Below are 26,772 nucleotides of genomic sequence, written 5' to 3' on the forward strand. Positions count from 1 at the left end.
AAATAAGAACTTAATTGATCTGCTATGTATGATAGTCTTGAATAAACTGCATATATGTAACAATAGTAATAACCTGTGAATAATACCTTTTAATATGAACATTCTAGAATGCTTCTCTCTCTCCCTTCTCCATCAATCCAGTTGTTTATAATGCTCACATTTTTAGAAGGCAATCTTTTGTATGAATTTAATACAAAATGTACTGTGAAAGAAATAAGTAGGCTGGGCACAGAGGCTCACGCCTGTAATCCCAGGACTTTAGGAGGCTGAGGCAGAAGAATTTCTTGAGCCTGAGAGGTAGAAGTTGCAGTGAGCTGAGATCACGCCACTGCACTCCATCCTGGGTGACGGAGTGAGACTCCATCTCAACAACAACAACAAAATTATGTGTATATATATATTTGACATTTATTAAAGAATGGTATGGCAGATTTTATTTGTGAGGAGTGGGGAGGCTGCTCTAATACTTAGTAGGGGAGAAAGATCAGGCTGAATTCTGAGTACAGAAAGGACAAGTGGAAATTAATAGCTAAGAAGCAGAGGTGTAGATTTTTGGATGGGAAATTACTAAGAGGAAGGAAATATCAGAAGAAAAGGGGATTCTGGCTAAACTGACTTGACAGAATTTTTGCTGAAGGCAGGACAGGGTGGTAAAATACTGAGTGTGGAGGATAAAGAATTTGATTAGATATCAAGCATGGGGGATTTTTGCCAAACTAAATCAGCAGGCTTCTTGCTAAAACTGGAGTAAATAGTACACTAATAGAGCCCAAGTTTGAAAGTAGTGAGAAAGGACTCAGAGGAGCCCGATTCAAGTTGGGTCAAAAGAAAGTCTTTGCCAATCCTTGTTTTCCCATTCTCCTTTTTATATGTTGGAAAACTGTTGAACATCTAAAGACAAGACCTTGTAAAATCAGGACTCATCTTTCCATTACATACACTGTGTATGCACAGCAAAAACGAACAAAATGCACAGACGCATGGGGTGATAATCTTATTTAACTATAAAAACAGTAACAAATAATGCTTTGCACTATGTATTCCCCCCTCTTCTCCTGAAAGCAGTGCACAAAGTGTAAACTGCTCAGAGAAATGGTTTGGCCATTTAACTTAAACATAGCATTATCAGTATTTCAAAGAATTTTAATAAAAAGATATTTACCAAATGCATTAGCTTACTTTTAACATAGCACTTCAGAATGTCTGGAAAGACTAGCTATTTCAAAAAAGGTACTTAGCATCAACTACATAAACAGTAGTGAAGAATAACATGCACTTCAGAACAATGATTATGATAGAAATTTGACTTTTAAATATGAGTAGTGTGGCATAGTGCCTTTCTTCCTTTTCATGGTAGGAGATTCTGATGATTCTTTTGTTTTGATTTGTGCTTCTGTATGATATTGGGATATATGTTTTCTTCTCTGCCATTTATAATTATATACATTTTCATGAACGTGTGTATTATGTTAGCTTTTAGCTCCCTCATATATTAATTGAATATATAAGACATATATTAATTGAATATATCAGCCTCTTCACAGTTCTTCGCTCCATCTCCTCCTCTCTCTAACCCACTGATCAAATGTGGAGATGTCACTTCTGGAGACGGTCTAACAATTCCATTTCCAAAAGTCGTTCCCAGAAGGCATTTCTTTATCACTTTATTTTATTTTTTTTCACAAAAGGTCATTTAAAAGTCATGTGATTTTAACTCTGCCTTAGTTTATGTTGACACATTCTTTAAGGCTTAGATGTGGAAAAATAAGTTGCATATTTAAAGATGGGACTTTAAAAAAATGTTGAGAGCAGCCTTCCCTCCAACCCCATATTATGTACACAGGCCTTCTATGAAAAGCAGTAAATCTCCCCAAATGGTGGCTCATCCTTCCTATTGGTCAAATGTGGCCTATTATTCTTTCTACCCTGTCTTCCAATATCAAGGTAGGGTAGAAGGAAGACCAGCTGCCTGCGCGCCATTTTCCCACTGCCATCTTGTAGGGCTCTGCTCCTTTGCCCATCACCAATGGGACTAGGTGGTTTCTCATTCATGTGGAACACAGTGGTAACCCCTGGTTCTCAGATCTGCACAGCCCTAGCCTGAGATAACTGAGCTCACATACATACTGATCTTCCTGCTTTCAGGTGGCTTTCACTCTTCTTGTCCAGCCACATCAACACCCTCAGATCTCAAGAACGGTTATAGTGGCTGCTGAGACAGAGGTGGTCATGAAGAGCTTCAGGTGTCCCACAGGATGTGAGCCACATCACTCTGGTCTCCAGCTCACCTGCTGACTAGGTAAGAGGTATGGATTTGTGCTCCTCCTTACGAGCTTTCTGATAGAATTTTTCTTCCTTCTAAGTAAACATGTGAGGCATGCAAATATTCAGTTAGTAGGTTCTCCAAATAATAGACATTAAAATCAAACTTGACTTCAAGCCTAAACCTTTCTAGATTTCTTGTCTGCTAATTCACAATCTTTCATTAATAAGGCTGAAGAAAGTGCTTACAGTAGTGAGGTGAATCTCACTAGAATTATTTGCATAAGAAAATACACATCAGGAAAATATGATGAAATATTTTTAAGCTTGAACCTAATAGACTTTGGTATTTTGTAAAGTAAAACATAGTGACCCTAAAAAATGTGTGATATGGCTGGGCGCAGTGGCTCACGCCTGTAATCCCAGCACTTTGGGAGGCCAAGGTGGGTGGATCACAAGGTCAGGAGATCAAGACCATCCTGGCTAACATGGTGAAATCCCATCTCTACTAAAAAATGCAAAAAATTTGCGGGGTGACTTAATTTATTCGTGGTTCTAGCTTAAACCAAGTTTAAATGGCACATAGATTAAGCTGTCTGATTAATGTATCTGAGAGGCTAGATGTTGGCGAGTCTAAGGTACAGTCCTTAAAGATTCATCATTAAGATTTTTGAAAATATGGAGAATATGAGGGTCATTTAAATAATCTATAAATTTGTCTTTAACAGTGAAGCAGCATCAATGCTTCTGTCAACCAGCTTTAATTATTCCAAAGAACTTACAAGTGCAAAGAGGAGTCAGTCTATAAATAAAACCTAAGCTACCACCTTGAGAGTAAACTTATTTAATGACAGTTTATATTTATTGCATTACAATGGAATATCACGATGAAAATACTAGCGTGAAATAGAGATGAGCAGTTCTTTTTGTCCTAAGGCTAGAATTTGGAAAGTGCTATGATGGGATAAGTATCGGTTACAGATATTATGGCAGTGGTGGCCCATCTAAAGCAGCTGCTGCCATGATGCTGGCTGCAGCAGGGGAGGTGCAGCCAGCATCATGAGGTGGGAACCCTGCTCCCTTCTGAGTTCGTGGGCAGGAGTTCTGCACTTCATGGTGCAGCTGCAGCCACCCAGCCATGGCTGAGGACCTGGCCATCACTCTGCTGTTGGGGGCCCAGGAAGCCTCTTTCCCCTGCAGGCTTGAAAGTGCCTGCTCCCACTCCCTGCTCCTGCTCAAATTTTGGAGCAAAATTGAAGCTGATCCCTGGTGCGATTACAACCCAGCCAGGTGTGCGTGTACTCAGGGTGGCACTGACACACCAGTGGCCTGCCACCTTGGCCCCCTCTGGATTTTGGGTAACAATGAGCACAAGAGGGAAGACAAGGGTGGCTCCACATGGGCCTGCAGGCACCCCTCCACATGAACAGCCTGGGTACTATGGACAACATGATTGATGGTGGCAAGAGGCAGGCAGGTTCCTGGGCAGAAAAGGGCAGGTCCTTGGTGAAGCCCCACCTTCAAGTCAGGGATGGCCTGAAGCCTAGAGGCTGGGCTGCCAGGTCTGTGAACCGTAGTGAGAACTTATAGTGCTTTTCCAGGCCCATCCATGGCTGCACATGGACAGATCAGCATGGACTTCATCCCCTCTGAAGCCCATAAAAACCCTGGAGTCAGCCACAACTTGCGGATACGACCTGCCTACGGGAAGGAGCTACCCACTTTGGGTCTCCTCTTGGCTGTGAGCTGCACACTTGTAGGGATGACCTGCCTTTGGAAAGGAGCTGTCCTTTGTATGTCTCCTGGGAACTGTTCAACTGCTCAATGAAGCTCCTCTCTACCTTGCTCACCCTCCAGTTGTCCATGTACTTTGTTCTTCCTGGACACAGGACAAAAACTCAGGACCTGCCAAATGGCAGGACTAAGAGCTGTAACACAAACATGGCTGAAACATGCCCCCCACCACATCCTGCTCACCACATCGTAGGCAATGGGGACAGATGAGTTGTGGCCTTTCAGGGAGCACAGACCTAGGGGATCCCCGAGCCAGGACTCTGACACCCTCTGTGGAGTTCTGTGGTTCTTGGCATCTCCAAGCTTCTGATTGCTACTGCATTTCCCTTGTCCAGATATGGGTACCCGCAGCAGAAGCTGTATGCAGCACACCTGGTCCAGCTGCAGCCTTGCACAGAGCCATCACCGGTGTTGGCATCTGGAGCTGCCTGCCCCCTGCAGCAGCCAGCCTGTCTGCTGTGCACAGTGGCTTTGTCCCATGCTCACTCATTTACATACCTCTCACCACTCTGTGCCTGGCTCATCCTTGGCAGGTGTGGGATCTGGGCTGGTAACAAGATGTAAGCACAGCCTGCTGGGCCGAGTAGGCGGAACAAGCCCAGTGGGCACGAACAATACTTAGGCAGAAGGTGCCACCTGCCACAGAGGTTTCCGGCTGGTGAAGTGACACCTCAAGGATCCTGTGAAACAGAGAAATAGCAGTCGAATCTCACTGGGAACATAAGGAATTGTTCAATGAGTGACACTTGCCAGAGTTATATTTCAAGAAGCATAGGAGATGGTTAGAAGGAGAGGGGGTAATTTCCTGGCAAAGAGTGCTAGCAGTATATGAAAAGTAGGAGAATAGGAAACAATTCTAGAAACAGTAGGACGTGCTGAGAGGTGGAATACAAGGATCTATACTGTGAGTCACCTAAAAATGGGATAATTTTCCTATTAACCAAGTATGAAATAGATTCACTTTGAAATGACAGAGATGTCTTCATTAAATGAGAGGGTAAAAGCTTCATTTTGATAAAATGAAGCCTCCTCAGTTTGAGGCACTGCAGAGTAAAAGGAAGCCTTTTATCAGAGCAAAAGGAAGCCTCCTCAGTTTGAGGCATTGCAGAAAGGAAAACTGTCTCAAGCACAAGCTCTGGATGTCAAAAACGTTAGGGTGGTAGACACACATCAGGGCTCTCCTGTCACCAGGGCTGTGCAGTCCACACTCCAGCTTCCATTTAAAATAGGGTTTCTAGAGAGGGATCGTGGTGGATGGGAGACAGGACTAGATTGCAGCTCCAACTCAGATGGATGGAGCAGTGTGTGAAGGCTTGCGTAGTGAATTTTTGCTTCAGAATGACTGCAGAAATAAATCAGGAAACCCGAGAGGAACTACAGACCCTCTGAGGGAAGCAAATTGCTCTTGCAGGGCCCAGGAGACAACACAAATACTGTGAGTGCCCAAACTGTGGAAGTGGGGAAGGGAGGTCATCTGTCCCTGACACATGTCCCTACTGGGGAGACCGAAGGTCTAGATTACAGGAGACTATTCTGACCTTACCTGGAGCTGGGTCAATTTAGAGAGCTGAGTAAAATATAGGGGTAGAGGAAGTAGTGGAAAAAGTCCTGTGAGCTCGCCGGGTTCCCTGGCAACCCATTTCTGCCTGGCCTCACAAGGGTCCTTCAGGAGGGTGGCCAGAGGCACTGGGAAAAGGCCACAGGGAGAAGGAAACCTTGAGCTGAACTTTGAACTGATCCAGAAGTCTCCTGGCCAGAACCTGGGAGAGGGCATGAATCTGGTGTGCAGAGTCCACAGGCAGGGAAGAAGAAAGAAAAGCCATACTTGCTTTCACAGCTGAAAGGTCGGTAGCCTGGGGCAAGTTCTCAGTCCTGCTCACCCACCACCTGGAAACAGAGTCAGCACTGTTGGTGAGGATGTCATGAGAGTGAGACGAGCCCTTCGGATGTGTGGGAGCTGGGTGAGGCCTGTGACTGCAGGCTTTCCCGCACTTCCCTGACAACCTGCATGACATAGCAAAGACAGCCATAATTCTCCTAAGAACATAATTCTATTTACCTGGGACGCTCACCCCCATCCTCCACAGCAGCTGCAGCTGCAGCTGCAGCAAGACCTGCCCCAAAAGAGTCTGAGCTCAGACATGCCTAGCTCTGCCCCCACCCAATGGTCCTTCCCTACCCACCCTGGAAACTAAAGACAAAGGGCATATACTCTTGAGAGTTGCAGGGCCCCACCCACCATGTGTTGCTTCCCATGCTACCACAACTGATGCTCTCTGGAAAGCGCCACCTCCCAGCAGGAGGCCAACCAGCACAAAAATAGTGCATTAAACCACCAAAGCTAAGAATCCTCACAGAGTCCATTTCACCCCCCTGCCACCTCCACTGGAACAGGTGCTGGTATCCATGACTGAGAGACCCATGGACAGTTCACATCACAGGACGCTGTACAGACAACCCCTAGTACCAGCCTGGAGCCTGGTGGACTTGCTGGGTGATTAGATGCAGAAGAGCGATAACAAACGCAACAGCTCAGCTCTCAGAAGCTACATCCATAGGAAAAGGAGGAGAGTATTACATCAAGGGAACACCCCATGGGAAAAAAGAATCTGAACAACAACCTTCAGCCCTAGACCTTCTCTTTGACAGAGCCTACCCAAATGAGAAGGAACCAGAAAACCATTTCTGGTAATATGACAAAACAAGGTTCATTAACACCCCCCAAAAATCACACTAGCTCAACAGCAATGGATTGAAACCAAGAAGAAATCCCTGATTTACCTGAAAAAAAAATTCAGGAGGTTAATTATTAAGCTAATCAGGGAGGCACCAGAGAAAGGCAAAGCCCAATGTAAGGAAGTACAAAAAATGCTACAAGAAGTGAAGGGACAAATATTCAAGGATATAGATAACATAAATAAAGAAAAAATCAAAACTCCAGGAAACAATGGACACACTTATAAAAATACAAAATGCTCAGGAAAGTCACAGCAATAGAATTGAACAAGTAGAAGAAATTCAGACCTCAAAGACAATATCTTCAAATTAACCCAATCCAACAAAGATAAAGAAAAAAGAATAAAAATATATGAATAAATCTCTAATAAATCTGGGATTATGTTAGACAACCAAACCTAAGAATGATCAGCATTACTAGGGAAGAAGAGAAATCTAAAAGTTTGGAAAACATATTTAGAGGATTAACCAAGCAAAACTGCCCTTGCCTTGCAAGAGACCTAGACATCCAAATACTTGAAGGACATAAAAACACCTGCGAAATTCGTCACAAAAAGTCATTGCCTAGGCACAATGTCAACAGGTTATCTAAAGTTAAGATGAAGGAAGAATCTTAAGAGCTATGAGACAAAAGCGCCAGGTAACCTATAAAGGAAAACTTAGCAGATTAACAGCATATTTCTCAGCAGAAATCTTACAGGCTAGAAGGGATTGAGGCCCTATCTTCACTCTCCACAAACAAAACAATTACAAGCCAAGAATTTTGTACCCAGCAATGCTAAGATCCATGTATGAAGGAAAGATAGCTGCAGGATATTTTTTTCATATCCCAGTGGCACCTGGAACACCAATGAGACAGAACTGTTTACTCTCCTGGAAAGGGGGCTGAAGCCAGGTAGCCAAGTGGTCTAGCTCAGTGGATCCCACCCCAATGGAGCCCTTCAAGCTAAGATCCACTGGCTTGAAACTCTCACAGCCAGCACAGCAGTCTGAAGTCAAGTCAACCTGGGATGCTCGAGCTTGATGGGGGGTGGGACATTGGCCATCAGCAAGGCTTGAGTAGGTGGATTTCCCCTCACAATATAAACAAAGCTGCCAGAAAAGTTCAAACTGGGTGGAGCCCACTGCAGCTACACAGCCACTGTAGCCAGACTGCCTCTCTTGATTCCTCCTATCTGGGCAAGGCATCTCTGAAAGAAAGGCAGCAGCCCCAGTCAGGGGCTTATAGATAAACTCCTATCTCCCTGGGATGGAGCAACTGGAGGAAGGGGTGACTGTGGGCTCAGCATCAGCAGACTTAAACGTTCCTGCCTGCCAGCTCTGGAGAGAGCAGCGAATCTCCCAGCACAGTGCTGGAGCCCTGCTAAGGGACAGATGGCCTCAAGTGGGTCCCTCACCCCCGTACCTCCTGATGGGGAGACACCTCCCAGTAGGGGTCAATAGACACCTCATAGAGGAGAGCTCTGGCTGGCATCTGGTGGGTGCCCCTCCTGAATAAAGCTACCAGAGGAAGGAACGGGCAGCAACCTTTGCTCTTCTGCAGCCTCCGATGGTGATACCCAGGCAAACAGGGCCTGGAGTGGACCTCCAGCAAGCTCCAGCAGACCTGCAGCAGAGGGACCTGACTGTCAGAAGGAAAAATAAATAGAAAGAAATAGCAAAAACAGAATCAAAAAGGACGTCCACCCATAAGCCACATCCGAAGTCCACCAACATCAGAGAACAAAGGTAGATAAATCTAAGAAGAGGAGGAAAAACCAGCATAGAAAGGTTGAAAATTAAGAAAACCAGAATGCCTCTTCTCCTCCAAAGGATCACAACTCCTTGCCCGCACGGGAACAAAACTGGATGGAGAATGAGTTTGATGAATTGACAGAAGTAGGCTTCAGAAAGTGGGTAATAACAAACTTCTCTGAGCTAAAGGAGCATGTCCTAACCCAATGAAAGGAAGTTAAGACTTGAAAAAATGGTTAGAGGGATTGCTAACTAGGATAAATTACGTGACAGAGCTGGAAAAAACAGCATGAGAACCTGATGAAGCATACAAAAGTATCAATAGCTGAATCAACCAAGCAGAAGAAAGGATATCAGAGATTGAAGATCAACTTAATGAAATAAAGTTTGAAGACAAGATTAGAGAAAAAAGAATAAAAAGGAATGAACAAAGCCTCCAAAAAATATAAAACTATGTAAAAAGACAAAACCTACATTTGTTTGGTGTACCTGAAAGTGATGGGGAGAATGGTATCAAGTTGTAAAACCCTCTTCAGGATATTATCCAGGAAAAGTTCCCCATTTGCTAGTAGGACAGGCCAACATTCAAATTCAGGAAATATAGGGAACACCACAAAGATACTCCTTGAGAAGAGCAACCTCAAGACACATAATCATCAGATTCACCAACGATGAAATGAGAGAAAAAATGTTAAGGGCAGCCGAAGAGAAAGGTCAGGTTACCTACAAAGGGAAGGCCATCAGACTAACCACGGATCTCTCTACAGAAACCCTAGAAACCAGAAGAGAGTGAGGCCCAATATTCAACAATCTTAAAGGAAAGAATTTTCAACCCAGAATTTCATATCATGCCAAACTAAGCTTCATAATTGAAGAAGAAATAAAATTCTTTAAAGACAAGCAAATGCTGAGAGATTTTGTCACCACCAGGCCTGCTTTAAAAGAGCTCCTGAAGGAAGCACTAAATATGGAAAGGAAAAACCGGTACCAGTCACTGAAAAAACATACCAAATTGTAAAGACCATCAACACTATGAAGAAACTGCACGAATTAACAGGCAAAATAACCAGCTAGCATCATAATGACAGGATCAAATTCACACATAAGAATATTAACCTTAAATTTAAATGGGCTAAATGCCCCAATTAAAAGATACAGACTGGCAAATTAGATGAAGAGCCAAGACCCATCAGTGTACTGTATTCAGGAGATCCATCTCATATGCAAAGACACACATAGGCTCAAATTGAAGAGATGGAGGAATACTTACTAAGCAAATGGAAAGTAAAAAAAAAAAAAAAACAAGCAAAAAACCCAAACAAACTGAAAACAACCTCAGGTGTTGCAATCCTAGCCTCTGATAAAATAGACTTTAAACCAACAAAGATAAAAAAAGACAAAGAAGGGCATTACATAATGGTAAAGGGATCAGTACAATAAGAAGAGCTAACTATCGTAAATATATATATACCCAATACAGGAGCACTCAGATTCATAAAACAAGTTCTTAGAGACCTACAAAAAGACTTAGAGATACCCACACGATAATAGTGGAAGACTTTAACACCCCACTGTCAATATTAGACAGATCAACAAGACAGAAAATTAACAAGGATATTCAGGACTTGAACTCAGCACTGAACCAAGCAGACCTAATAGACATCTACAGTACTCTCCACCCCAAATCAACAGAATATAAATTCTTCTCAGCACCACATTGCACTTATTCTAAAATTGAGCACATAATTGGAAGTAAAACACTCCTCAGCAAATGCAAAAGAACAGAAATCATAACAGTCTCTCAGACCACATTGCAATCAAATTAGAACTCAGGATTAAGAAATTCATGAAAAACCACACAACTACACAGAAACTGAACAAACTGCTCCTGAATGACTATGGGGTAAATAACAAAATGAAGGCAAAAATAAAAAAGTTCTTTGAAACCAATGAGAAAAAATGCACAACATACCAAAATCTCTGGAACAAAGCTAACGTCGTGCTTAGAGGGAAATTTACAGCCCACAGGAGAAAGCGGGAAAGATCTGAAATAGACACCCTAACATCACAATTAAAAGAACTGGAGAAGCAAGAGCAAACAAATTTAAAAGCTAGCAGAAGGCAAGAAATAACTAAGATCAGAACAGAACAGAAAGAGGTAGAGACACGAAAATCCCTTCAAAAAATCAGTGAATCCAGGAGCTGGTTTTTTGAAAAGATTAACAAAATGGATAAATCCCTAGCTTGATTAATAAAGGAGAAAATAGAGAAGAAACAAACAGACACAATAAAAATCATAAAGGGGATATCACCACTGATCACACAGAAATACAAACTACCATCAGAGAATACTGTGAACACCTCTACACAAATAAACTACAAAATCTAGAAGAAATTGGTAAATTCCTAGACACATACAGATTTCCAAGGCTAAACCAGGAAGAAGTCGAATCCCTGAACAGAACAATAACAATTTCTGAAATCGAGGCAGTAATTAATAGCCTACCAACTGAAAAAAGCCTAGGACCAGATGAATTTACAGCTGAATTCTATGAGAGGTAGAAAAAGGAGCTGGTACAATTCCTTCTGAAAGTATTCCAAGCAATAGAAAAAGAGGGACTCCTCCCTAACTCATTTTTTGAAGCCAGCATTATCCTGATACCAAAACCTGTCAGAGACAACAAAATAAGAAAATTTCAGGCCAATATCCCTGAGAAGCATTGATGCGAAAAATCCTCGATAGATACTGGCAAACTGAGTCCAGCAACACATCAAAAACTTATCCACCACAATCCAGTAGGGTTCATCCCTGGGATGTAAGGCTGGTTTAACATATGCAAATCAATAAACATAATCCATCACATGAACAGAACAAATAAAAAAAAACCATGATTATCTCAATAGATGCAGAAAGGCCTTTGATAAAGTTCAACACACCTATATGCTAAAAACTCTCAATAAACTAGATATTGATGGAACATATTTCCAAACAATAAGAGCTACTTATGACAAACCCATAGCCAATATCATAGTGGATGGGCAAAAGCTGGAAGCATTCCCTTTGAAAACCAGCACAAGACAAGGATGCCTTCTCTCACTCCTATTCAGCATATTATTAGAAGTTCCGGCCAGGGCAATCAGTCAAGATAAGGAAATAAAGCGTATTTAAATAGAAAGAGGAAGTCAAAATGCCTCCGTGGGCAGATGACATGATTGTATATTTAGAAAACTTCATCTTCTCAGCCCCAAATCTGTTTAAGCTGATAAGCAACTTCAACAAAGTCTCGGGAGGCAAAGTCAATGTGCAAAATCACAAGCATTCCTAAACACCAATAATATACAGAGAGCCAAATCATGAGCAAACTCCCATTCACAATTGCTACAAAGAGAATAAAATACCTAGGAATACATCTTACAAGCATGTGAAGGACCTCTTCAAGGAGAACTATAAACCGCTGATCAAGGAACTAAGAAAAAACACAAACAAATGGAAAAATGTTCCATGCTCATAGATAGGAAGAATCACTATTGTGAACATGGCCATACTGCCCAAAGGAATTTATAGATTCAATGCTATATCCATCAAGCTACCACTGACTTTCTTCACAGAATTAGAAAAAAATACTTTAAATTTCATATTGAATCTAAAACGAGCTTCTATAGCCAAGACAATTCTAAGCAAAAAGAACAAAGCTGGCAGCATTATGCTACCTGACTTCAAACTATACTACAAGGCTACAGTAACCAAAACAGCATGATACTGGTACCAAAACAGATATATAGACCAACGGAACAGAACAGAGCCTCAGAAATAATGCCACACGTCTACAATCATGGGATCTTTGACAAACCTGACAAAAATAAGCAATGGGGAAACGATTCCCTATTTAATAAATGGTATTGGGAAACTGACCAGTCATATGCAGAAAGGAAACTGGATCCCTTCCTTACACGCTTTACAAAAACAAGTCAAGAGGAATTAAAGAATTAAATGTAAGACCTAAAGGCATTAACATCCTAGAAGAAAACCTAGGCAATACCATTCAGGACATAGGCATTGGCAAAGACTTCATGACTAAAACACCAAAAGCAATGGCAACAAAAGCCAAAATTGACAAATGAGATCTAATTAAAGAGCTCCTGCACAGCAAAATAAACTATCGTCAGAGTGAACAGACAACCTTACAAAATGGGAGAAATTTTTTGCAATCTAGTCATCTGACAAAGGGCAAATAATATTCAGAATCTACAAAGAACTTAAACAAACTTACAAGAAAGAAACAACCCCATCAAAAAGTGGATGAAGGATGTGAACAGACACTTCTCAAAAGAAGACATTTATGCAGCCAACAAACATATGAAAAAATGCTCATCATCACTGGTCATTAGAAAAATGCAAATCAAAACCACAATGAGATACCATCTCATGCCAGTCAGAATGGCAATCATTAAGAAGTCAGGAAACAACAGATGCTGGAGAGGATGTGGAAAAATAGGAACACTTTTACACTGTTGGTGGGAGTGTAAATTAGTTCAACCATTGTGAAAGACAGTGTGGCGATTCCTCAAGGATCTAGAACCAGAAATACCATTTGACCCAGTATTCTTATTACTGGGTATATACCCAAAGGATTATAAATCCACATATATGTTTATTGTGGCACTATTCACAATAGCAAAGACTTGGAACCAACCCAAATGTCCTTCAGTGATAGACTGGATAAAGAAAATGTGGCACATATACACCATGGAATACCATATAGCCAAAGAAAAGGATAAGTTCGTGTCCTTTGCAGGAACATGGATGAAGCTGGAAACTATTTTCAGCAAACTAACACAGGAAGAGAAAACCAAACACTGCATATTCTCACTCATAGTGGGAGTTTAACAACGAGAACAAAGGGACACAGGGAGGGGAACATCACACACCAGTGCCTATCAGGGGGTGGGGGACTAGGGGATGGGATAGCATTAGGAGAAATACCTAATGTAGGTGACAGATTGATGAGCGCAGCAAACCACCACGGCACGTGTATACCTATGTAATAAAACTGCACATCCTGCACATGTATCCCAGAACTTAAAGTATTTAAAAAAAAAAAAAAAAGCAACTGCTAAAAGGAGCTCTAAACATTGAAACAAATCCTGGAAAAACATCAAAACAGAACGTCTTTAAAGCATAAATCGAACAGGGTTTATAAAGCAAAAATACAACTTAAAAAACAAAACCAAAACCAAGGTATACAAGCAACAAATAGCATGATGAATGGAACTGTACCTCACATCTCAAAACTAACATTGAATTTAAATTGCCTCAATGCTCCACTTAAAAGATACAGGATTGCAGAATGGATAAGAAATCACCCAACCCACTGTCTGCTGCCTTCAAGAGACATATCTAATACATAAGGACTCACATAAACTTAAGGTAAAGACGTGAAAAAAGACATTTCATGCAAATAGACACCAAAAGTGAGCAGGAGTTGCTATTCTTATATTAGACAAAACAAACTTTAAAGCAACAGCTGTTAAAAAAGACAAAGGGGGACATTATATAATGATAAATGGCCCTGTCCAAAAGGAAAATATCACAATCCTAAACATATATGCATCTTACACTGGAGCTCCCAAATTCATAAAACAGTTACTAATAGACCTAAGAAGTGAGGTAGACTGCAACACAATAATAGTGGGGGACTTTAATATTCCACTTATAGCACTGGACAGGTCATCAATAAAGAAAGTCAACAAAGAAACAATGAATTTAAACTATACCCTGGGACAAATGGACATTTTATATATATAATATATATATACACACACACATACACACACACACACACACACACACACACACACACAGAATGTTCCATCCAACAACAACAGAATATACATTCTCTTCAACAGTGCATGGAACTTTTTCCAAGGTAGACCATATGGTAGGCCACAAAATGGGCATCAATAAATTTATGAAAATTGAAATTATATCAAGCACTCTCTCAGATCACAGTGGAATAAAACTGGAAATTAACTCCAAAAGTAGCCTTCAAAACCATGCAAATACATGAAAGTTAAATAACTGGCTCCTGAATGACCATTGGGTGAAAAATGAAATCAGGATGGAAATTAAAAATTTTTTTGAACTGAATGACAATAGTAACACAGCCTATCAAAACCTCTGGAATACAGCAAAGGCACTGCTAAGAGGAAAGTTTATAGCCATAAACACCTACAACAAAAAGTCAGAAAGAGCACAAACAGACAATCTAAGGTCACACCTCAAGCAAATAGAGAAACAAGAACAAACCAAACCCCAACCCAGCAGAAGAAAGAAAATAACTGAGATCAGAACAGAGCAGAGCTAAATGAAATTGAAACAAATAAACAAACTAAAACAATACAAAAGAAAAACAAAAAGCTGGTTCTTTGAAAATATCAATAAAATTGATAGGTCATTAGCAAGGTTAACCAAGAAAAGAAGAGAGAAAATCCAAATAAGCTCAATAAGAAATGAAATGGGAGATATTACAATTGATACCATAGAAATACAAAAGATTATCCAAGGCTACTATAAACACCTTTATGTACATAAACTAGAAGATCTAGAAGAGATGGATAAATTCCTGGAAAGATACAACCTTCGTAGCTTGAATCAAGAACAGACCAATAACAAGCAGCAAGATTGAAATGGTAATTTAAAAATTACAAATAAAATAAGTCCAGGAGCAGATGAATTCATAGCAGAACTCTATCAGACATTCAAAGAAGAATTGGTACCAAACCTACTGACAGTATTCTACAAGATAAAGACTGAACCCTCCCTAAATCATCCTACGAAGGCAGTATTACTGTAATACGAAAACCAGGAAAGGACATAACAAAAAAGAAAACTACAGACCAATGTCCCTGATGAACATAGATGCTGAAATCCTTAACAAAATACTAGCTGACTGAATCCAACAATGTATCAGAAAGATTATCTACTGTGATCAAGTTGGTTTCATACCAGGGATGCAGGAGTGGTCTAACATATGCAGGTGAATAAATGTGATACACCACATAAAAAGAATTAAAAATGAAAATCACATGATCATCTCAATAGAGGCAGAAAAAGGATTAGACAAAATTCAGCATTCCTTCATGATTAAAACTCTCAGCAAAATTAGCATTCAAGGATACACTTGAATGTAATAAAAGTCATCTATAACAAACCAACTGCTAATATAATGCTGAATGGGGAAAAGTTGAAAGCATTTCCCCTGAGAACTAGAATAAGACAAGGATGCCCACTCTCACCACTTCTCTTTAACATAGTACTGGAAGTCAGCCAGAGCAATCAGACAAGAGAAAGAAATAAAGGGCATCCAGATTGGCAAAAATAAGTAAAACTTTCGCTGTTTGTTGATGATATGATTGTTTACTTAGAAAACCGTAAAGACTCCTCCAAAAAGCTATGAGAACTGATAAATGAATTCAGCAAACAAATTTGTACACAGATCAGTAGCTCTGCTGTACACCAACAGCAACCAAGCTGAGAATCGAATTAAGAGCTCAACTCCCCTTTTACAATAGCTACAAAAAATAAAATACTTAACAATGTACTTAATCAAGGAGGTGAGAGATCTGTAGAGAAAAACTATGGAATACTGCTTAAAGAAATCGTAGATGACACAAACAGATGGAAACTTACCCCATCATGATGGATGGGTAGAATCAATATTGTGAAAATGACCATACTCACAAAAGCAATCTACAAATTCAATGCAATCCCCATCAAAATACTGACATAATTCTTCACAGAATTAGAAAAAGCAATTCTAAAATTCATGTGGAACCAAAAACGAGCCTGCATAGCCAAAGCAAGACTAAGCAAAAAGAATACATCTGGAGGCATCACATTATTTGCTTTTAAACTACCCTGTAAGGCCATAGTCACCAAAACAGCATGGTACTGATACACAAATAGATGCATAGACCAATGGAACAGAATAGAGAACCCAGAAGTAAACCCAAATACTCATAGCCAACTCATCTTCAACAAAGCAAACAAAAACATAAAGTGTGGAAAGGACATTCTATTCAACAAATGATGCTGGGATAATTGGCTAGCCACATGTAGGAGAATAAAACTGGATCCTCGTCTCTTACCTTATACACAAATCAACTCAAGATGGATTAAAGACTTAAATCAAAGACCTGAAACTGTAAAAGTTCTGTAAGATAACATTGGAAAAACCCTTCTAGACATTGTCTTAGGCAAGGATTTAATGGCCAAGAACTCAAAAGCAAATGCAATAAAAAAAAAGATAAATAGCTGAAACTTAATTAAAGAGCTTTTGTGAGGCAAAAGTAACAGCAGAGTAAACAGACAACTTACAGAGTAGGAGAAAATCTTCACTATCTATACATCTGACAAAGGACAGTATCCAGGATCTAAAACAAACTCAAATCATCAAGAATAAAACAAACAACCCCATGGATAAGTGGGCTAAGGACATGAATAGACAATTCTCAAAAGAAGATATACAAATGGCCAACACATATATGAAAAAATACTCGACATCACTAATGATCAGGGAAATGCAAATCAGAACCACAATGTGATACTGCCTTACTCATGCAAGAATGGCCATAATCAAAAAATTAAAAAATAATAGATGTTGGTGTGGATGCAGTGAAAAGGGAGCACTTCTACACTGCTGGTGGGAATGTAAACTAATATAACCACTATGGAAAACAGAGTGGAGATTCCTTAAAGTATTAAAAGTAGAAGTACCTTATGATCCAGCAATCCCACTACTGCGTATCTACCCAGAAGAAAAGAAGTCATTCTATGATAAAGATACGTAGATACTTACGCATGTATGTTTATAACAGCACCATTTGAAATTGCAAAAACGTGGAACACAAATGCATGTCAATCAATGAGTGGATAAATAACCTGTGGTATACATATCAGAGATATATATGTATATGTCAGTACCATCAGAACCTGTGGGGGGTGTGTGTGTGTGTATATACACATATACATATATATATATATGTATATATGATGGAATACTACTCAGTCATAGAAAGGAATGAATTAATCCCATTCACAGTGACTTGGATGAGATTAGAGACTATTATTCTAAGTGAAGTAACTCAGGAATGGAAAACCAAACATCATATATTCTTACTCATAGTGGGAGCTAAGCTATGGGGATGCAAAGGCATAAGAATTACACAATGGCCTTTTGGGACTCAGGGGGAAAGGATTGGAAGGGGGTGAGGGGTAAGAAACTACAAATATGGTGCAATGTGTACTGCTTGGGTGATGGGTGCATGAAAATCTCACAAATCACCACTAAAGAACTTACTCATGTAACAGAACACCACCCGTTCCGCAATAACCTATGGAAATAAAAATAAAAATAAAAATAAAAATAGAATAGGGCTTCTAGTGCTACTTCTTAGATCCCAAGGAAATGCTTTTCATGCTCTGAAAACCTCGCAGTCATCTTTGGCTTTTACAGACGTGCTACATATTAAGAGAAAGCACCCATAGAAAGCAGTGAGCCCGGTATTTTCTATACATTACAAGGTAGTAATTTGAGACTGTAGTTTGCCTTCATTCTTTAAAACATAAAGAGAAACTGGATGAAAAGGGAAACTTGCTCACAAGGTCTTAGAATACAGAGACAACTGTTTTGTTGTTTATGGTTCATAGTTTTTATATTTGTACATTAAAAATACTTCCATATTAACATTGTTATTTATGTGAGACTATGTATACAAGGTGGAGGTAATGACTTAGCATTTGAAATAAATAATCAGGAATTCGCACTGTAGAAGAAACATAACTACCTATACACTTCAAAAAATTGTAACCAAAATCAATGCCAAGAGATCATAATCAAAATTTTTGTTGGTAAAATAAATGGTGCTCAGGTTATATGGTTGACCACCACTCCTGCATGAACAAGTGTAAGTATCACACGTGCTCTGTACCCCACTGAGACCTACCCTCAAATTCTACAATTCCTTTTGGCACTGCATTTACATATTTCGTGGAAAACTCCATCATGCCCTCTATCAATATGGTTGACTTGTCCTGACATCAAAGTATCTTTGTTTCCACCTTCACATGTAAGATTCAAAACATTATATAACATCCCATTTGCTAAAAGTCTCTTCTAGCATGCTTCATACTGAAAGTTTTATGCTTCTAGGACTTGCTTTTTCACATTTTTGTTTCACTGCTAACTATTGAGAATCTAGTAATTTTTCCTTAACATTTTATGTCCTCTTATTTTCCGGTGAAAGCAAATATCTCGTAACTACAAAGTAGTTGATATTACTTCTCTTTTATATCCAAAAATAAGCAGATCCCTTTTGGTACCACAAAATCAGTTTTCATAAAATGGTGAAGTGATGATGTCATGAATGTGTTAGTCTTACTCCCCCTATTCACTACGGAGACTGTGTGAACATAATTCATAAACCCCCCCTTCTGGTTATTGTTAAAAATCATCTTTGGAAATGTTTGTAGAAAAGAAGTCTGTGAAGACCAACCACCATTTCCACCTTTTGGACACTTCATTTGTAAAAAGTTGGCTGTGAAGAAATATGTGAAGATTCTAACATTGTTGCTATGTCCTGTAAAAGATAACCAATAACCTCAAAATGTCTGATTGGTCGTTTAATAAATTATTGTTCTAAAATATTTAAATCACATATTTACATCCTGAAAAATATAGAAAACTGTGAGGTTCTTGTTTAAAGCAAAAAGAAGTTCTTTGTAATTTCTTTCTTTCCTATTTATTCAAGAAGATATAATAAATTCTACTCAAATTCTTTATTTGAAGAGAGCTTGAGAATCTTTTTCTTATTTAACTAAACGAAGTAAACCTATCCAAAGACCTTGTTGCAGTATCTGAGTGCAGAGAATGAAGATTTTGCTAATCTTACAAAAATAGGTTTTATGACTATGTGTTTGGCAGAACTTAGTCTGAATTCTGTTTTTAATGACACATACTGTCTGACAGGATAAAAGAGGGTCATGTGGCTAGGGTGATCATGTATTTACCTGTGACAATTCTGGCTTATATTTTTGTTCCAGCATAAGTGTTAAAAGGACTCCCTTTCACTCTCAGAAATGTCTCCCTCTTCAGATCATAACTTACATGGTGTATGCATAGTCCCTATCATGTCCACACTTATAGTCTCCTGAGACTTCCCAATACTTAATGAACAATTGACAACTGTTGAATAGCCAAATGGATTTACATTTGTTCACAATAGTTGTCTAGACCTTTGAGCAACATCAGAACAAATCAATTCATTCCTACCTTTTAGTGCAGGTTTCAGTTCACCTTGGGCATCTTTGGATAAGGGTCATACCTCAAGTTGAAAAAGTTTTGGTCTTTAATTTTCACTGGAAATAGTGTATTATCCTGTGAAGATTAATTCCTTAAGCATGACAGTGTCTGTCTAATCTCACACTCTACACTATCCATAAAAGTAATTTTCCTAAAAGGAAAATCCTATGTCACTGCCCTGCTTAATAATTCCTCATTGTTTCACCATCACCTTCAGAATTAAGTCTCAGCTGCTTCACATCAACATTTAAATCATTAAATCATTTAAATAGCTAAGCTTATTTTTCCCTCTCGACTTTCAGATTCAAATAATCAAGTGTCTATTCAATATCCTATTTGGATTCATTCCACAGACCCCTCAATTGCAGAATGTGGAAAACTGATCTATCATCTTTTTCTGTAAACCTGTTCTTCCATCTGTGTTATTTTATGTTGGCACCACTATTCATTCATATTCAAATATCTGGTTGTTTTCATTCGTCATTGTTTCCAAAGATAATCCTACTATAACAGCAAACTCCAAAGTGTATCATCATTCAGACATGAAAGAAGTTGGTTTCCCACTCAATGCAAAGTCTTGAATGATGGTCTGCATAGTCAGAATTATCTATTCCAAGAGGGGATTAAGAAAAATCAGTCACTGTCTATCTCAGAGTTTCATTATCTTCAAACACCAAGGAAGAAAAATGTATGAAGGATCAGGAATGGGGGTAGTTTACAGGCCAGACCTGGAAAAGATATATCACCTCCTCGTGTTCCATTTAGTTACATGGCTCCGCCAAAGGCATGTGGTGCTGCCGAGTGCCCAGGAACAAGAGGAAATAGATTTAATGAGGAGATGGATAATAGTTTTTGCCATATTTCTCCGTGATCCTCAACTGCTCATTACAGCTTTTCACTGACTTCATTTTATGTTCTAGATATTAGTTCTGGCTCTCTAGTCTTAACACTTCTACCCATGATAATCTCTTTTCTATACTGGAGCAATAGTCTTCTAAATCAACACTTCAATCTAAAGATTCTGTTCTGACTGATCCTCTCCAGAAAGCTTTCCCTGAACCCTCTGACCCAGCTAAATGTACCCCTTTCTCTCTCCAAAGCGCTGAATGCATTTTAGTTTATTATGTTGCTTTTTATTATTTATTACATCTTAATATGTTTTATAATATTTAAAATACTGCTTCTGTTCTCTTACTGCACTGTGAAATCATCAAAGAAATGAATTTTGTTATTTCAGTTTTTTAATGTCTTATAGAATTTCTGCATTGATAATATAGAGAGCTGATTTTAATGGAGAAGAAATGGGTTTCTCTGCTGAGAATGTTATTCCTGTCAGGGGTGCAAAAAGGAGTTTACTAAAATAGGTGGTTTCCGGATGTTAACTCACATTCTGAGTAGACTCTTTAGTTCTTGTCTTTTGTCTCTTATCTCCAGTTTAACTGGTCTTAAACCTTTTTCAAGCACCTTCTGACTTTTTTTCCTTTCCTATTAGCCAAGGAATCTTTTATAGTCTCCAAAAAAGGAACTTAATTTTTCTCATGATATTTTTGTCAATTGTCTTTGTTTGAGTTATTTCCAGGCCCTTAATCTTGAACTATATGATGTCTACAATTTTTTTAAAAAAATATTTCAGCATGAGTGTATAGTCCTGAGGTATGTGTTATTTGCTTTAAGTTAGGTGCTAAGATGATTTAGTTCGGGTAGTTAGAATATGCATTCTAGGGATAAACAACTAATCTTTTTTTTTTTTTTTTCTTGAAATGGAGTCTCATTCTGTTGCCAGGCTGTAGTGCAGTGGCACTATCTTGGCTCACTGCAACCTCTGCCTCCTGGGTTCAAGCAATTCTCCTGCCTCAGCCTCCCAAGTAGCTGGGACTACAGGAATATGTCACCATGCCCAGATAATTTTTGTATTTTTAGTAGAGACAGGATTTCACCATGTTGGCCAGGATGGTCTTCAGCTTTTGACCTCTTGATCCACCTGCCTCGGCCTCCCAAAGTGCTGGGATTACAGGTGTGAGCCACCGTGTCCAACCATCAACTAATCTTTCATCAAACCCAGGGACCATATTTTAAGTACTTCAATGATCTTTACCTCCCATCAACAACAGAGCTATGATAATTTCTAAAATGAAGGTTAGAAGTAGATCCCCATTGGTAAAAGAAACAACTTATTATTAGCATAATGGAAATCAGAAATGAGCTTTTATTGGTGAAATTAGTGGGTCGGCTACAGTATTATAGGGAAGATTCTTTCATTGCATAAGAAGACTATAAAAACTGTCATCTGTCCTGAAGCTTCAATAGATTTCAGTGCTTCTCTAGGATTAATGATCCCGTAATTGTGCTTCCAGCTGGGAGGTTTCTTGATCCCTTTCTTACAGTTGACTACACCTGATGGTGGAATATGGTCACATTTGCCTCAGTAAATCATTCTTGCAAAGTATTTTGGGGATACACATAGTGACAGGAAGTTGAAACATCAAGGTTCAGTTTATGACTTGTGTATTTTTGCCAGGTTGCCAATAAATGTTGGCATATGTGACAGGACTTGGCTGAGATATTTTTTTTCTTTTTTTTTTTTTTTAATGAGGGAACAGCCAATTCTCTACTATCTCTAGTGGCAGCCCCCTAAATTTCAGGTGTGTGTATGTCCAAATTGGGGTAAACCAGTCCACTACACTAGACTTTTGAAATTCTAATCCAAAAAATCTACTCCCTTTATTCTTCTCTGTCAAGCATTACTTGAGACAATTAATGAGAATTTCTAGACTCTTGAATGGTGAAGACCCAGAGAACATAGAGAAATACACTAAATGCAAACTATTGCTTAATAATTTAAAAATATTACCCCAATGTAAATATTTGCTGATTTAAATCTTATAAAGGCAACCCTCTATATTATTTACTTCCCAGGTAAAAAAAATTAAGTCTTTATTTAAGAATAAATTAAAAGACATCACCTTATTCCAATTCTTAATCTCCCAAATATATATATTCTATTTGAGACAGGGTCTTTCTGTTACCCAAGTTGTAGTGCAGTGGTACAATCACAGCTCACTGCAGCCTTTGCTTCTTTCCCAGGCTCAAGCCATTCCCCCACCTCAGCCTGCCAAGTTACTGGATCTACAGGGACGTACCACCATGCCTGGGTAAGTTTTCATTTTTGTAGAGATGGGGTCTTGCCATGTTGCCCAGGCTGGTCTTGAACTCCTGGGCTCAAGTGTTCTTCCCACTTTAGCCTCCCAAAGTGCTAAGATTACAAGCATGAGACACCACGTGAGCCTCAAATTCTTACACTTAATGCTCAGATGTTTAAACCTCTCTAATCGGTACCTGTAAAATCAGGAAATATTATTTCTGAGGGACTCATTAATTTACATCCTCAACATTCTGACAAACATATGTGTCTGTTCTCTGACCAATGGCTCAGGTTATGCATTGCAAGCAGTATATAAATTATCGCTTTATAATTGACCTCTTTTACACTTTCACATTGTCTACTTGGTCCTTATACACATTGAATTAGAATATTTGCACTGGAAGTTACTAGGCTGTTTTACAATGTTGTAATAATTTAATTGTAAATTGTTATTTGTCTTTATGCACTAAATTTAGGGTGAGAATGAGATTAGAAACCAGTGTCTTTAGGTATATCTATATTAATTGCAGGATATTTAAAAAATATCCTACTCAGAACTAAGGGAATTCTTCTCACACACTGAACTTCCCACAGGGAATCCCATACACCCTCCCATGCAGCACAATCTTTTTTTTTTTTTTTTTTTAATTTTTTTTCCTCATCATAGTTTTATCCTGTATACTATTCTTGTATGTAGTATTGACCATTCTTCCTAATTTAAAAGAAGGTCATGGTTTGTGTTATTCCCTTTAAAACAATGTACAAACCGAGTAAGCTCCTGCTGGTGTTGGCATCAATTTAGATTTTTCTTGCTTATTTCAGCTTCATCTGCTCATAATGCACAAGGGATGAGAAAAGATTCAATTTCCTCATCTGTAAAATGAGGGTGATAGTATTAGATGATCTCTAAGGTCCCTCCAACCTCTAAAATTTTATAACTCTAATAATGTAAGTTTAAACCCCATTAGTAAGAGTAATGGCTTTTCTTAGCCTAATCTGTGGCACAGTTTTCTTAAATGGCCCACTTTGCCTTGAAACAATCCAAGAAACTGCTTTTATTTTCTCTCCCAAATTTACTTATAGCCTGTTACTCTAACTTTCCAATGCTGAAATTTCATTGTTCTTTAAGATATGGAAAATGTTATTTACATGTGTAGCTGACTTTCCCTGCTAGAGAGGGGCATCATTTTAAACTCACCTTTTGTCCATGTAGTGTATTGTCTTGTCCCTTGTAAATGTTTAACAAAGTCTGATGAATGAATGAACACATAACTTTTGCACAGTCACTCCTACATAACATTTCAGTCAATGATGGACCCTATTATGTATGTCGGTGGCCTCATAAGATTATGATACAATATTTTTATCGTACCTTTTCTATGTTTAGATACATAAATACTTACTACGGTTTTAAAATTGCTTACAGTATTCAGCACAGTAACATGCTGTACAGGTTTGTAGCCTAGCAGCAATAGGCTATACTATGTAGGCTAAGTGTGTAGTAGGCTATATCGTTTGTGTTTGTATAAATACATTTTGTGATGTTCACACAACCACAAAATCACCTAATGATACTTATTTCAGAATGTACTCCTGTCACTACGTGACATATGACTGTATCTCATATTATAATTTATAAAGTACTCTCATTGTCCATTATCTATATCACAGAATTAAGAAATGTTAAATTTGAAGGGATATTAGAGATATCGCTAATCCAGTGGTTGTCCATTGGGGTGATTTTATCCCCCAGTGGCATTTGACAAAGTCTGGATACATTTTCAAATTGTCCTAACTTAGGAGTGGGTGCTACTAGCATCTAGTAGGTGGAGGCTAAATATCCTATGCAATTCACAGCATAGTCCCTACAACAAAGAAGAATTCTGTGCTCACTTGGATGGAGAAGGCTTGGGAAGAAGCCATATAGCAATCTTCCCAGAGAACAGCAGCAGCTAGTTGCTGAAGAACAATGGAAAGTGACCATCACCCAGTGAATTATTTAATGGCTACTTCTATATAGCAGGCACTATGTGCTAAAACCAAGCCTGCCTAATGTTTTCCCAGGACTATACAGATCCTGAAGTTCTTGAATACCCCCAATAATGAGTAATAGTGAAGTTTCACTAACATTAGTAAGTGATAATCAGTATCTTTAGAAAAAGTAAAATAATGTGACATTCTTTCCCTGCTATCATGAACCACTTTGGACCTAATGTATTCCCAAATACAGAGCTGACATGACATTGACTAACACTTTTCAAAATTTTCAGTTTTCTCAATTATAAAATATCTCCATATCCTTTGCAAGATTTACTGAGAATCAACTTATTGGACAAAAGCACCCCTCCACTGGGATGTCTCAGCAGAGACCTGGTAGACCACAACCTGTAACTCTTGTTCCATTCCTGTTGTCAAGGCAACATCTTATATGGGGATATTCACCTTCAGTAACGTAGGTTTTACTCCTTCCTTATTTTAGCCATTCCTGTTTTAAGCCTCTTAGCTAAAAGCTTTAGAAAAAAATATCTGCTATGTCTCCCATAGGTATAAGAGAAACCCATTGTTCCATGACATAGCCCTAGATAACTTCTTGGGGTAGACAATAGAGAAAGTTTAAGTTAACTATTTTGTTGTGAGCCAAAAAACAAACAAAATATATGTAGCCATGTCTGCTAGATTGTCGGATTTATCTTTTAATAAATCATGGAAGAAATAGGTTTAAAAGAAACTCTTGTCAATTCAGGTGTTTTCCTTGCCATTATATTACTTTACATGATCTATAAGCTTAAAACTGTAAACTTTTAAGTGACATACAGCCTGGTGACATTATCCTTTCCTTACATAAGTAAGAAATGCTATTCACATGGGTAGATATGTGCTCTGAGACTGCCAAAGAAAGCTATACTGCTTCTCATACTGCCTGATGACAGGAAAGGAAATATCACATGAAGAGTGATAAAGTATATGAAAAATACAAAGAAAAGTTTTGGAGTAGATAGATAGTAACTCCATGTCATAGATAGGTTGATTCCATGTCTTTGCTATTGTGAATAGTACTACAGTATTAACATTATTTTAAATAAATTCTTTCTCCTTATATTCATATCATTTTAAAATTTAATCTTTCACATAAAAATAAATATTATTTTGAAGTTTTGTTTATATATACTATCTTTGGAAAAGCAAGGGCAGCAGAGCTGTATATCTATAGTTTTGTTAGGTCCTGAGCATGGTCCCACAAGTTGTAGTATAGGTATATATATCCTTTAGCTTAATTGTTTACAACCTACATTTTGTGGTATCTTTTTGGTAATAAATGTATAGCACTATTTTTCTCAATTGAAAATTTCAGTTTAACATAAATAATCATTCAGAGTTTGCAGTTCACACAATGCCATAAAGTCATTAAAGTTTTTCTAACTTTTAGCTATCACAATTTTACCTGGCAGTTACCTCAACATCAATGCTAAAGGAAAGCTCAGACATGCACACCTTCATGATTCAAGTAAGATCTTTTAATAAAAACTGCTGATTTATTACTCAGCTTTTGTCTCCTTGCTCACTCTCACCTTTCACCTAGCCCTCATTATTTTTTTTTAAGTCAATCTATCCTTATCAGCTCAGTCCAAGTTTCCACTAAGGGAAATCCCATTTTCTTTGCCATAATTCCGGAAGCCAAGCTCATGCCTATCTGAACATAAAATTTTCCTGGCCACCAGATGTTTAGGAATGGGCACATGCTTC

This window comes from Macaca nemestrina, chromosome 11 (genome assembly GCF_043159975.1).
Source record: "Macaca nemestrina isolate mMacNem1 chromosome 11, mMacNem.hap1, whole genome shotgun sequence".
In the NCBI taxonomy this organism is placed as follows: Eukaryota; Metazoa; Chordata; class Mammalia; order Primates; family Cercopithecidae; genus Macaca; species Macaca nemestrina.